The 13,813-nt window shown below is 45.8% G+C and overlaps 1 protein-coding gene across 1 annotated transcript in view; it reads right to left on the bottom strand.

Annotated features, from left to right (window-relative positions):
• rbfox3a (RNA binding fox-1 homolog 3a) overlaps window positions 1-13,813 on the bottom strand; it is a 440,178-nt gene that overhangs the window by 45,873 nt on the left and 380,492 nt on the right. The window lies entirely within an intron of this gene.

The following is a 13,813-nucleotide window of genomic DNA, read 5'->3' as shown; positions in this document are numbered from 1 at the left end:
AAAGTGACCTTGAGAAGATAAAGGTATGAATCAGAGTTTTTTGATTGTGGAAAGACAGATGTGTTAAGGAAATGGAAGAAAGTGGTTGCAAAAATAGAGGAAATTTGGGTAGGGTAAACACTGAGCTCGGGGTTGAACAATGCAACAAGGCTCCATACCTCTGCACTCAACCTAAGGTCAGGAAGGTCCATGGAGTTGAGGCTGGGGATGAGTAACTACAATTCAAGTGGTAAAAATTATGTATACCATCTGCTTATGTAGTTTACACTGATGCTATACAATGAGGGAGAGTGAAATATAATTTGTGCACAACATTAAAGTTTTAAGCATTTTGCTATTCATTCATTTAAGATGCTCTAAGCTCTGTAATGCTCAGTTGCTTCAAGTGTTGGTAAGTGCAGCAAATCTTGTTGATTGCTAGAGTGATTAATCTCTGGTGCAGACACTCTTTAACTACCTTTTGCTACCTTCACCGGTAGAAGTAAGTTGCTGATTGAAGATACTTTATTGCCAAGTTTAGCAACTTCATAGTTGAATTAACTCCGATGTAGCAGCTCAGCTCATTGCTACCATTTTCAGAAAGCTCATTAGTAAGGCCTTTAACATGACATTTTAAAACAAAACACAAATTTCACTCCTGTTAGGTGGAAGGCAGGAAGGATCAGAAATAGAAAAAAATAGGCAGGTTCAATATATCTCTGGGTTACTCCTAGTTTTAACGCCCATCTGCCATTGGGGCTCTCCAACAGAGAGAGCAGCTGGGAACCAACATAACCATTCGAAGGTCTTGCAAAATTAACTTTTAGGGACATGATTGGATGCTTTTTGTGAATGAGAAATTTTTTTAGAGTCGGGTGTTTTTAATGAAAGTGAAATCTGAGTGTACCTCCTGTCATACACCTGGCACATATTGGTATGTTTGTAAAATTGACGAATTGTACAGTATTTACAACAGTGCTGAGAAGAGCCCTTTTCAAATCTTCAGACCCATAGAATTAAGCAGAAGTAATTAACGAGGAAGGAATAAAAGCAGACAAGAGCATCAGCCTGGGTTTCATGGGCCAGAAAGTCAGGAATAGAAATGGCCCAGGTGCTGTAACTTGAATACTCTGCTGCAGGCACAACAGTCATTAAGCACCCATAATAACAGACTAGTGTAATGAAGGAAACAAAATCCCAATTCTGCATGTTAATGAAAGCATTCAGCCCAGCCCAAGTCGCTGAGAGCCCTCCAGTTTATCTTTATAGAACATAACGAAAAATGAGACCTCTGACAAGAGTGAGTGTGCTTTCACTGATAAGGTATAATTCACTGAAGGAAAAAAAATACGAATGGTTCAACAGTGTGGGCTGCATTCCTGAACATGTATAATTCTGAACTCAGTGGTGATTAATGAATAGAAGATGAGGCTGATCTTTCATATGCATGGAAGACCTCAACACACTGAAGGTCACCAAAGCAAAATCCTGCCACTTGTTCTGTCATTTAAAATCGAACTTGTTCTATTATTTCCAATGCATGATAGTTCATTTCACTTCAGTGGAAATAAAAATTGTCAGATGAAAAATAGAGAAACTTGGGTAGTGCAATGTGTTACACGCTGTCCTTTCACCTGTGGGACCTGAGTTCAAATTCAGCCCAGACTGATGCAATTAAGTCTCTGTTTTTTGCCTAAAAGTTTCCAAAGTCACATGAGCTTGGGTAGTCACAATCAAGCTCTTCCTGGCTATGGGGTCAAAGCTTTATTTGACATTCTCACTAAGAGGTCACAGTATGGTTGTGTAAGAGCCCTCCTTCTGAAAGAAGGGGAGGCTGAGGTAAATTGTTGCAGTCGAGCATAGGGGAGCTTTATTGTGTATCTAACCATGTCATACCTATGATGCAGACCACAATGGTGGGAATTTTCCAGCCCCCTCGTTGTGGGTTTCCCTGCGGTGGGACTGGCGAGCCATTGAAACCTTCGGTCATACTGGCAGGACCGGAAGATCCCGGCGGCGTGAGGGGCTGGAAAATTCTGGCCAATGTGTCTGAAATAATGGGGGCAGGTTTTGAGTAACTGACATTGATAGCAATGAAAAGGAAAATCATCTGGTATCTATTGCTGGGCACTGGACCCACAGCACTGGCTTTACACTCCAACAGTCAGTTGAAAAGTACCCCTCTAACTCATCGTGGTTTTCTGGATCTACGCTTCGATACAAAGTGTTCAATATATTATTTTTATTGAGAATGGCCTCAAGCATACACTAATAATGTTTACAGTATGAGGCCTTTGTGTTACTCTATTTTAAAATACCTTCTCTGACAGCCTTTATCAATACTCTCAATTATCAGATCTAGAAAATTCCAATCTGTGACTTCAGAATGGAAGATATTTTGGAACCATAGTGAGGACATCTCCTTTGAGCCCTACTTCCAGTAAAATCATAAATCCATTCTTTTAGACTGTTTATAGAATTTCATTTGAAATAGTGACCAGAGGAAATCTATTGCCTAGGCACTATAGTGGGGAGGCGATGGTGTAGTGGTCTTGTCACTGGACTAGTAATCCAGAGACCCAGGGTAATGGTCTGGGAACCTGGGTTTGAAACCCGCTATGGCAGATGGTAGAATTTGAATTCAATTTTAAAAAAAAATCTGGAATTAAAAGTCCAAAGGTGACCATGAAACCATTGTCGATTGTTGTAAAAACCCATCTGGTTCACTAATCTGTCATCCTTGCCTGGTCTCCAGATCCACAGTCATGTGGTTGATTCTTAAATGTCCTCTGAAATGGCCTAGCAAGCCACTCAGTTGTAACAAACTGCTACAAAGACACAAAAAAGAAATGAAACCAGACGGACCACCCGGCATCGACCTAGACACTGGAAACGACAACAGCAATCGCAGCCCTGTCGACCCTGCAAAGTCCTCCTTACTAACACCTGGGGGCTAGTGCCAAAATTGGGAGAGCTGTCTCACAGACTAGTCACAGACATAGTCATCCTCACGGAATCATACCTTACAGATAATGTCCCAGACTCCACCATCACCATCCCTGGGTATGTCCTGTACCAACAGCAGGGCAGACCCAGCAGAGGTGGCGGCACAGTCAGGAGGGAGTTGCCCTGGGAGTCCTCAACATCGACTCTGGACCCCATGAAGTCTCATGATATCAGGTCAAACGTGGGCAAGGAAATCTGCTGATTACCATGTACCGCCCCGACTGAGCTGATGAATCATGTTGAACACCACTTGGAGGAAGCACTGAGGGTGGCAAGGGCACAGAATGTTCTCTGGGTGGGGGACTTCAATGTCCATCACCAAGAGTGGCTCGGTAGCTCCACTACTGATCGAGCTGGCTGAGTCCCAAATGACATCGCTGCTAGACTGGGTCTGTGGCAGGTGGTGAGGGAACCAACAAGAGGGAAAAACATACTTGACCTCATCCTCACCAACCTGCCTGCCACAGATGCATCTGTCCATGACAGTATAGTAGGAGTGACCACCGCACAGCCATTGTGGAGATGCAGTCCTGCCTTCACATTGAGGATGCCCTCCATCGTGTTGTGTGGCACTGCCACCCTGCTAAATGGGATAGATTTCGAACAGATTTAGCATCTCAAGACTGGGCATCCATGAGGTGCTGTGGGCCATTAGCAGCAGCAGAATTGTACTCAAACACAATCTGTAACCTCATGGCCCAGCATATCCCCCACTCTACCATTACCATCAAGCCAGGGGATCAGCCCTGGTTCAATGAAGAGTGCAGGAGTGCATGCCAAGAGCAGCACCAGGCATACCTAAAAATGAGGTGTCAACCTGGTGATCTATAAAACAGGGCTACTTGTGCGCCAAACATCATAAGCAGCCAGTGATAGACAGAGTTAAGCGATCCCACAACAAACGGATCAGATCTAAGCTCTGCAGACCTGCCACATCCAATCATTAATGGTGATGGACAATGAAATAACTCACTGGAGGAGGTGGCTCCACAAATATCCCCATCCTCAATGATGGAGGAGCTCAGCACAGCAGTGCAAAAGATAAGGCTGAAGCATTCACAACAACCTTCAGCCAGAAGTATCAAGTGGATGATCCATCTCTGCCTCCTCTGGAGGTCCCCAGCATCATAGATGCCAGTCTTCAGCCAATTTGATTCAGTCCACATGATTTCAAGAAACAGCAGAAGGCACTGGATACTGCAAGACTATGGGTCCTGACAACATTCCGGCAATAGTACTGAAGACTTGTGCTCCAGAGCTTGCCGCGCCCCTAGCCAAACTGTTCCAGTACAGCTACAACACTGGCATCTACCCAGCTATGTGGAAAATTCCCAGGTATGTCCTGTACACACAAAGCAGGACAAATCCAACCCGGCCAATTACCGCCCCATCTGTCTACTCTTGATCATCAGTAAAGTAATGGATGGGGTCATCAGCATTGCTATCAAGCGGCACTTGCTTAGCAATAACCTGCTCACTGGCACCCAGTTTGGGTTCCGCCAGGAGCACTTAGCTCCTGACCTCGTTACAGCCTTGGTTCAAACATGGACAAAAGAGCTGAACTCCCAAAGTGAGGTGAGAGTGACTGCCCTTGACATCAAGGCAGCATTTGATCGAGTGTGGCATCAAGGAGCCCTAGCAAAACTGAAGTCAATGGGAATCAGGGGGAAAACTCTCTGCTGGCTGGAGTCATACCTAGCACAAAGGAAGATGGTTGTGGTTGTTGGAGGTCAGTCATCTCAGTTGCAGGATATCACTGAAGGCGTTCCTCAGGTTAGTGTCCTAGGCCCAACCATCTTCAGCTGCTTCATCAATGACCTTCCTTCCATCATAAAGAAGTGGGGACGTTCGCTGATGAATGTTCAGCACCATTTACAATTCCTCAGATACTGTAGCAGTCCATGTCCAACTGCAGCAAGACCTGGACAATATCCAGGCTGACAAGTGGCAAGTAACATTCGCGCCCCACACAGTGTCAGGCAATGACCAGCTCCAACAAGAGAGAATCCAACCATCACCCCTTGATTTTTAATGGCATTATCATCACTGAATCCTCCACTATCAATATCCTGGAGGTTACAATTGACCAGAAACTGAACTGGACGAGCCATATAAATACTGTGGCTACAAGAGCAGGACAGAGGCTAGGAATTGTGTGGCGAATAACTTGCCTCTTGACTCCCCAAAGCCTGTCCACCATATACAAGGCACAAGTCAGGAATGTGATGGAATACTCCCCACTTGCCTGGACGAGTGCAACTCCTACAACACTGAAGAAGCTTGACACCACCCAAGACAAAGCAGCCCGCTTGATTGATACCACATCCACAAACATTCACTCCCTCCACCACCGATGCAGAGTAGCAGCAGTGTGTACCATCTACAAGATGCACTGCAAGAATTCACCAAGGCTCCTTACACAACACCTTCCAAACCCACGACCATTACCACCTAGAATGACAAGGGCAGCAGATAGATGGGAACACCATCACCTGGAAGTTCCCCTCCAAGTCACTCACCATCCTTACTTGGGAATATATCACTCTTCTTTCACTGTCACTGGGTCAAAATCCTGGAACTCTCTTCCTAACAGCACTGTGGGTGTACCTACACCCCATTGACTGCAGCGGTTCAGGAAGGCAGCTCACCAACACCTTCTCAAGGGCAACTAGGGATGGGCAATAAATGCTGGTCCAGCCAGCAAAGCCCACATCCCATGAATGAATAAAAAAATAAATTGGCCAAGATCCACAACGACATCTCACTGAAATAACCAACTGATAGCCTTTAGGGCAAACTCCATAATCTAGGGCCACATTTGGGCACCAAAAATGCTATAAATTGCACTAATGGTTGGAGTATAAGGATCTAGCGAGCGTACCACTAAACCACCTTCTTGCCATAGGAACACTCTTCCTCAGCCACAGAGGGCACCGAGTAAGCCCACACAGAGAAAGAAGTGCCGAGGAGACGAGTACGATGTTCGTTCACCCCACAAGAAATGATTCAGAGTAGCAGTAACCACTGATCAACGCAACTGCTGAACCAACCAACTGCAGTTGAACATGAAGCAATGGGAGATAAGAATGCAACCATACCCAAATGCCAGTGCAACCTGCAAGCCAAACAGTAAGAACCTGAACAAACAACTACGACTCCTCTGACAGAATGGCAAATGAGATATGATATGGAAGGGTTGTAATACCTCCAAGACCACCTGAATCTATAAACTCAGGCTTGAAGGGGGGAGATGGGGTTGTGATAACAGTAATATAAATGCATGAGACTGATAATGTAAGACATGAAGTAAACTAATGTAACTTCATAGACATTGGATAAAGACTTGGTGGAAGATGTAGTATAAGGGTCTGGCATGTTACATGGTTAAGGTGGGACTGAGTACAGTACTGCCCATACAGTACCTAGGGTCAGTGTGGTGTTGAGCAGAAGTGTCTAAAGACCTAGGTGTGGAGATAGTTTCTTGCCTGTAAGCTTTTACTATAGATATGTATATAGCTACAAGTAGTTAATAAAGATTTGCTGTTAATCTATCGAAGACTACAAAGACTTCTTTATGGGCAAAATAATGTGCTCATCGGGTGGGCACGTGCCCAATCCAAACAAGCGTAAAATGACATGCGATGATGTTGGTGAGTGTCCCGATGTCATCCCGCACTCGTACGATATTTCAGTTGGCGAGCATGCGCGTGAGTTGGCAGCACACCCGCTGACGATTAACAGGCCTATTAAGGCCATTAAAGTTCTAAGTAAATGAAATTTTTCGCTGCCTGTCCAACCTTACTGTTGGCGGGCAAGCAAAAAGGCTTTTTGCGAAACCTCATCCACGGGTGGGATGGGGTTTTGTTCAGTGATTTTAAAAAAATAAATAAAAATTTCAAATTAATTTCTAACACATCCCTACTCATGTGACAGTCACTTGAGGGGACATGTTATAAACATTTTTAAATTCTTCATTTTTCTTGTTCAAAATCTTCAGCTCCCTGAGGCAGCTCTGTGCCTCGGGAGCATTTACTGCACATGCTTGCGCGAACTTACACGCTCCTCCCACCCCATCCTGGCAGCGCTGAGCGCTGCAGCACCCGATTAACACTGGCTGGCTGTTGATTGGCCAGCCAGCGTGAGATCGCAGGTGGCCTCCTGCCCGCCAAGCCTGCTTGACAAGGGCAAAATTCTGCCCTAAGAGATACTGTTCTGTAACCAACGCACTCCTAATAATGGTCTGGGTTGGGTCCCTGTGGAATGCCTCCAGCAAGATTCATAGAACGCTGGGTTTGCTTCCATCATGCACAGAGCTTGGGTTTCCCTAGAAATATTTCTAAATTGTTATAAATGATAACTTTTTAACAGGAAAGAGCAAGCAGGAACATCAGCTTTCTCACAACATTGGAAGTCTTGTATTGTAGTGCACTTGAGTTATATCCCATTTATTCTCCAGCCCAAATGATGCAAGAATGTCCTACGGGAGGGGAATCTTCCACTGCTTGGCTTGGGTGTTTTCCATGATCACAAAAGTGCCCTGAATCTTTGGATTTTCACTAGTGGGTGAGGAATGTGCTAACCAGAATCCAGTCTGTCGATCCCGGAAACTGCAGAAGCTGCCATGGGCTGCTGGGCACTGAGGCAGGCTGGTTAAAAGGGTTGCCTCAGTGTTCTGGAACTTTGTCCTAGTTGTAATAAATAGAATTGAAAAAGAAAACAGCCCCCTCACCCACACATTCCCCATGCCCTGACTCAAGCCACCTCATGATCCCTACCCACTTCCATTGTCTCTCATGCCCTCCATGCCAATCTGTTCCTCTACCCCCAGGCCCTTTTAGTGCTAACTCATGCCAGCCCATGAATCCCACTCATGCCCTTGGCCCTTTATAGCCCCTATGCCAACTTAGTGCCAACTCTTGCCAACCCATGACCCACCTACCACCCTTTGCCCTTACACCATCCATGGCAACTCACCCAGTTTCCACCATGGGCAGACCTCTGAAATCATGGTGAGACGAACTAAAATAATCTATCACAGACTTCACCATATTTTAAAAACCACCCTTGTCGATACAAAGGGAGGGAGAAACTTAAACAATCACTAGAGAAAAAGTACTAGGGAAGCCAATGGGACTAAAGGCTGACAAGTCACCTGGACCTGATGGCCTGCTTCCTCAGTCTTAAAGGACGTGGCTGCATAGTGGATGCATTGGTGGTAATCATCCAAAATTCCCTAGATTCTGGAAAAATCCCAGTGGATTTGAAAACCACAAATGTAACACCACTATTTAAGAAAGGAGGCAGACAGAAAGCAGGAAACTATAGGCCAGTTAGTCTAACATCTGTCATTGGGAAAATGCTGGAAGCCGCTAGTGAATGGATAGTAACAGGACATTTAGAAAATCATAATAAAATCAAAGTCAAAATGGTTTTGGGAAAAGGGAATGGTATTTAACTAATTTATTAGCATTCTTTGAGGATGTAAAAAGCAAGGGGGTATAGTTATTTGGATTTCCAAAAGACAACAGATAAGGGGCCACATAAAAGGTTACTGCACATGGTGTTGGGGCAATATCTTAGCATGGATAGGGGATTGGCTAACTAACAGGAAAGAGAGAGACAGGATAAATGGGTCATTTTCAGGTTGACGAACTATAATTAGTGGAGTGTCACATTGATCAGTGCTGGGCCCTCAGCTAATTATGAACTATATTAACGACTTGGATGAAGGGACTGACTGTATTGTAGCCAAATTTGCTGATGATATAAAGATAAGTCAGAAAGAAAGTTATGATGAGGATAGGAAGAATCGTTAGATTATGAGCGTGGATAAAAATTTGGCAAATGAAGTATAATATGGGAAAATATGAGGTCGACTACCTTGGCAGGAAGAATAACTGGTGTAAATCGTTTTTCCCCAATTTGTCTGATTAAAATACCTAAAAACTTTGAACATCTCCATCAGATATTCCTTTAGCTTCCTGTGTTCTAGTGAGTAAAGACTCTGGTTTATCTAGTTTTTCAACCCTGGTATCATTACGGACAGGAGGGTGGATTAATTTGAACAGCTCTGATTTCTCCTCTCGCCACCTGTCCGTAAACAGAAAGGTATTTTTGATTTTTGATTTCTCCCTTTACAAGCGGCAGTGTATTTTCCCCAACCCTTCAGTTTTTGGAGTAATCCAATCCTCTATTAATAACCCCACAGCAAACTCGAGATAGGATAAAATCAGAGGGTTAGTTTATTTTAAACACACTCAAAAAAATGCAGGAAGGGGGTTCACACGTAGCCCCCGATGCATTCACACAATAAAAGAGGGATAAGGGAAAGAAAGAGGTACAGGGCAAAGACCACAGGCAAAACAAGAATTATTGTTTCACATGAGTCCACAGTCCAGAATCAAAAGTCCAATGGTGTATTCCTTCAGAGAGGTTAGTCGGCTGAATCTGGTGCGGGGTGATCTACTGTCCAGTAGCGCTGACTTCCACGATGGGAGAAGCATGTGGAGATGAAAGTCTTGCAGTGGGCACTGGTACCATAGTTCAGACATTCCAGTAGAAACAGATGAGGGCCAGGCAATTTAAATCTGGACAGAGCTCTGGTTTTGCTACTCTGTTGATTGAAGATGGCAGACTGCCTGGATTCAGCTCCACAAGGCAATATTACAAGTTCCAGCAGCTTGGTAAGGGTTGGGGTCCTGTGACATAACTCCCACTTCTTCCCCTTGGTTTGGGCAAAAGATGTATATTCCTGGTCTGGGTTCTTGAGATATTTAATGTTACATCCATTAATAAGTTTCAGTGATTTCAGGGCCCCTTTGTCCTTACAGATGTATCGTCTCTGATAGCCAGAGCTTTGCCTTAGAAATGTAAAGGGTCTTTGTGCATTTCCTTGGATTTTAATTTCTGCAGTCACAGGGAGCATTAGTGCCTCTTTAGAGATAACGAGATCCTTGCTGTTTTCGGAAGGCTAGAAATTGCTTTTGTGTGAGCTGTAGCTCGTCAGGCTTCAGTTAGTGTAAAGCCTTTGTCCATTTAAAAAAAAAGATAATTTTATATAGTAGCCAGGATGCTATAGACATATGTATATATTTCCCTTCATGTCTTCTGGGCATGACACACCTCCACCGTTGGAGAAAAAAAGAAGTTCTATTATGTGGCTTTGGGGAAGGAAGAATAGGAAAGGAAGAAATAAACAGGCATTCTCTTATTCATCCTGGCACATCAGACACAGCTAGCAGAGGAAATGGCAATTTCCTGCTGCATTTCCGTTTTGTGGTTTAGGGTAGGGTGCCTTTTTTTAAATTCATTCATGGCATGTGGGCTTCGTTGGCTGGGCCAGCATTTATTGCCCATCCCTAGTTGCCCTCAAAGGCGGTGGTGAGCTGCCTTCTTGAACCGCTGCAGCCCATGTGTACACCCACAGTGCTGTTAGGGAGGGAGTTCCAGGATTTTGACCCAGTGACAGTGAAGGAACTGCGATATATTTTCAAGTCTGGATGGTGAGTGACTTGGAGGGGAACTTCCAGGTGGTGATGTTCCCATTTATCTGCTGCCCTTGTCCTTCTAGATGCTAGTGGTCGTGGGTTTGGAAAGTGCTGTGTAAGGAGCCTTGGTGAATTCCTGCAGTGCATCTTGTAGATGGTACACACTGCTGCTACTGTGCTTTGATGGTGGAGGGAGTGAATGTTTGTGGATGTGGTGCTAATTAAGTGGACTGATTTCTCCTGGACGGTGTCCAGCTTCTTCTGATCCCCCTCTGTTGGGGGTCAGGCATTCCAACCTCCTGATTAAGTATCCTGAAAAGGGTCGGGGTGGGGGGGGGGCGCGCAAGTGATGGTCAAGCTGCTCTGGGCAATCTGCAGGGAAATGCTGGATATCTCATTCGGTGGGTGCCCGGCCCTGGAATCCTAGGGCTGAGCTGCCCTTTTCCAGCTTAGCTCTTGCCTGTCCACTTTGGTAACCTGCAGCTCATTTGTTCGTATCCAAAGTCTGACGTTAGACTGAGAGTACGGAAAGTGGGGTGCTTTAAATGGACCTTGGCCTCTTTAGGAGATTCCGGTTCATGGTCCAGCTCGGGCGTTAGCACAACTGGAGAGTTCCAGCTTCCGGTGTTAGGTGCTTTGGGTTAACATGGCAACAGGTGGGCAGTTGGCCCCTGAACTTGGGCCAGCCTTTCTGGGCCTGGATGAGAGGAAGGTGTCTTTCTGGAGGGGGCTTCTACATCCGTACTGGATATGGCTACAGTGCAGTAGCCTGGTGGGCTGCTATGGACCGTTTTAAGAAGGGTAGTTAACTCTATCTGGTCACCTTGCAATTCTGCATTATGGTGGTGAGCATGAGGTCCAATCGGCCGGAGTTCCTCTGCTGGTCAGTTGTGGGGCAGATGTTGTCTTTTGTCCTCTGCCGTACCTCCCAGTAGCTTTACAGCTAAGTGAGGCTTCAGCCTCACTCTTTCTGGGCCAGTCTGGGGACTTTTCTGGTCCACATTTAAATTCACCATAAAGGTGCCGGCCAGGCCAATTAATGGCTTCCTAGCTGGGGCCTTTAGCTTTGGGAGGGGGTCCTCTCCTAACTTGTTTCATGTTCCTTGGAATTCTGCTGCCCTCAAATGGAGGCGCAGATCCAGCTAAACCCCCTTGTGACTTGTCAATTGGGGGAGAGATTTCAATCCCTATCTGCTGATTGTTTTGGGAACTCCCTTTTTCCCTATTTAATGTCAGAAAGGAGGTTGCTGCTAACCATACTGCAGGCAAGTTCTTATCTTTTTCCTTTTCGGGCTTAATAATCTGCCTTCCTTCAGGCTCTTCAGCTATGTGGGGTGTATCCCTAACTATTTCTTTCCTTGCTCCCGGGCTTCTCTGTTGCCTATTTAATTCTGGGATACTTGGGGAATCTGGTTCAGATTCTAGGGGCCTCCTTTGGACCTCCTTTAATTTTACTAGCCTGGCTTAAGCCTTGCTACCTTCAGGCCGTTATCGCTTGAGGTTTCTGGGTGCTTTCCCACCCTTTTGGGCCTCTGGACCTTCTTCAGCTTTCTGCCCTTCTGCAGAAGCTTGGCCTTGGCCTCTTTCTTTCGCTGGCTAGTACCTGGCTGCCGGCCAAATCGTTCCCAAGAAGGAAATTGATTCCTGCTATTGGTAGTTTAGGGACAATTTCTACTATAAAGGGGCCTGAAACAAGGTCACATTCTAGGTGGACCTTATGGACGGGTGCAAACACAGATCCTCCTCCCACTTCACAGATCAGTGCTTTAGCCTTCAGGGAGGACTTGAGGAATAGGTTTGTGTTTCCCTTCTACATTTAGGACCAAGTGGCTCCTGTGTCCCAAAGCAGCACCACGGACTTGCTCACCTTTTGGGACAGGTGGAGACACTTCCTGAAAGGACTAAATGCCGGACAAACTCCCAAAGTGACTCCGGAAACACTCTGGGAGTTTGTCCGGCTCGGACACATTTAATGTCATGCCCTCCGAAGGGTAAGTTTCTGTAGCGAATGGCCCAGTCTGCTCTGCTGCACTATCCATCGGGGCATTCTTCGGGGGACTACTCATGTGAAGCCCCACTCGGTCAACCGACTTGCCTCACAACCTCCAGCATTCCGGTCTGGAATGGCCTATTTTGTTGCAATGAGAACACACCGGCCTCCGGGAATTTCCCTTTTGGGCTGTAGGGGGGCTTCTCGCACCCTCTTTTGTGTTTTCTTTTCTAGATGGGGGGCCTTTCCTATCTAGGTCGCCCTGTTTATCTTTCCAATGCTCATGGGTATGGTTTGGAAAGGATCTGCCTGAGTTTACAGGCCTATAGGTGCAATCATAACTGTCTGCTCTGATGGCTGCATCCCTAGCTGTGAGGATTCTCTGCTCCTCTAGCTATATTCACAGGTAGGAGGGTAGGCAATTTTTGAATTCCTCTAATGCAGCATGACCTGGACAATATCCAGGCTTGGGCTGATAAGTAATGAGTACCATTTGCGCCACACAAGTGCCAGACAATGACCATCACCAACAAGAGACAACCTAACCATCGCCCCTTCATATTCAATGGCATTACCGTTGCTGAATCCTCCACTATCAACTTCCTAAGGGTTGCCAATGACCAGAAACTGAACTGGACTAGCCATATAAACACTGCGGCTACAAGAGAAGGTCAGAGACTAGAAATCCTGTGGTGAGTAAATCACCTCCTGACTCCCCAAAGCCTGTCCACCATGTACAAGGCACAAGTCAGGAGTGTGATGGAAACTCCCCACTTGCCTGGATGAGTGCAGCTCCCACAACACTCAAGAAGCTTGACACCATCCAAGACAAAGCAGCCCACTCGATTAGCACCACATTCACGAACATTCACTCCCTCCACCTCCGACACACAGTAGCAGCAGTATGTACCATCTACAAGATGCAGTGCAGGAACTCATCAAGGCTCCTTATACAGCACCTTCCAAACCCATGATCTCTACCATCTAGAAGGACAAGGGCAACAGATAGATGGGAAAACCACCACCTGGAAGTTCTCCTCCAAGCCACTCACCAACCTGTCTTGGAAATATATCGCCGTTCCTTCACTGTCGCTGGGTCAAAATCCTGGAACTCCCTCCCTAAAAGCACCTTGGGTGTACCTACACCACATGGACTGCAGCAGTTCAAGAAGGCAGCTAACCGTCACCTTCTCAAAGGCAATTAGGGATGGGCAATAAATGCTGGCCCAGCCAGTGATGCCCACATCCCATGAATGAATAAAAAAAAACCCTCCATAGATGTGTGGGATTCTTAGTGATCTTACCCATCGGTCGAAGGCTATTTGCCTCAGCTGTTCGAACTCGATGTGGG

Source organism: Cetorhinus maximus, chromosome 24 (assembly GCF_964194155.1).
Source record: "Cetorhinus maximus chromosome 24, sCetMax3.hap1.1, whole genome shotgun sequence".
Lineage (NCBI taxonomy): Eukaryota > Metazoa > Chordata > Chondrichthyes > Lamniformes > Cetorhinidae > Cetorhinus > Cetorhinus maximus.
The sequence above is the reverse complement of the archived record's forward strand: the minus strand, read 5'-3'. Positions and strand labels throughout refer to the sequence as shown.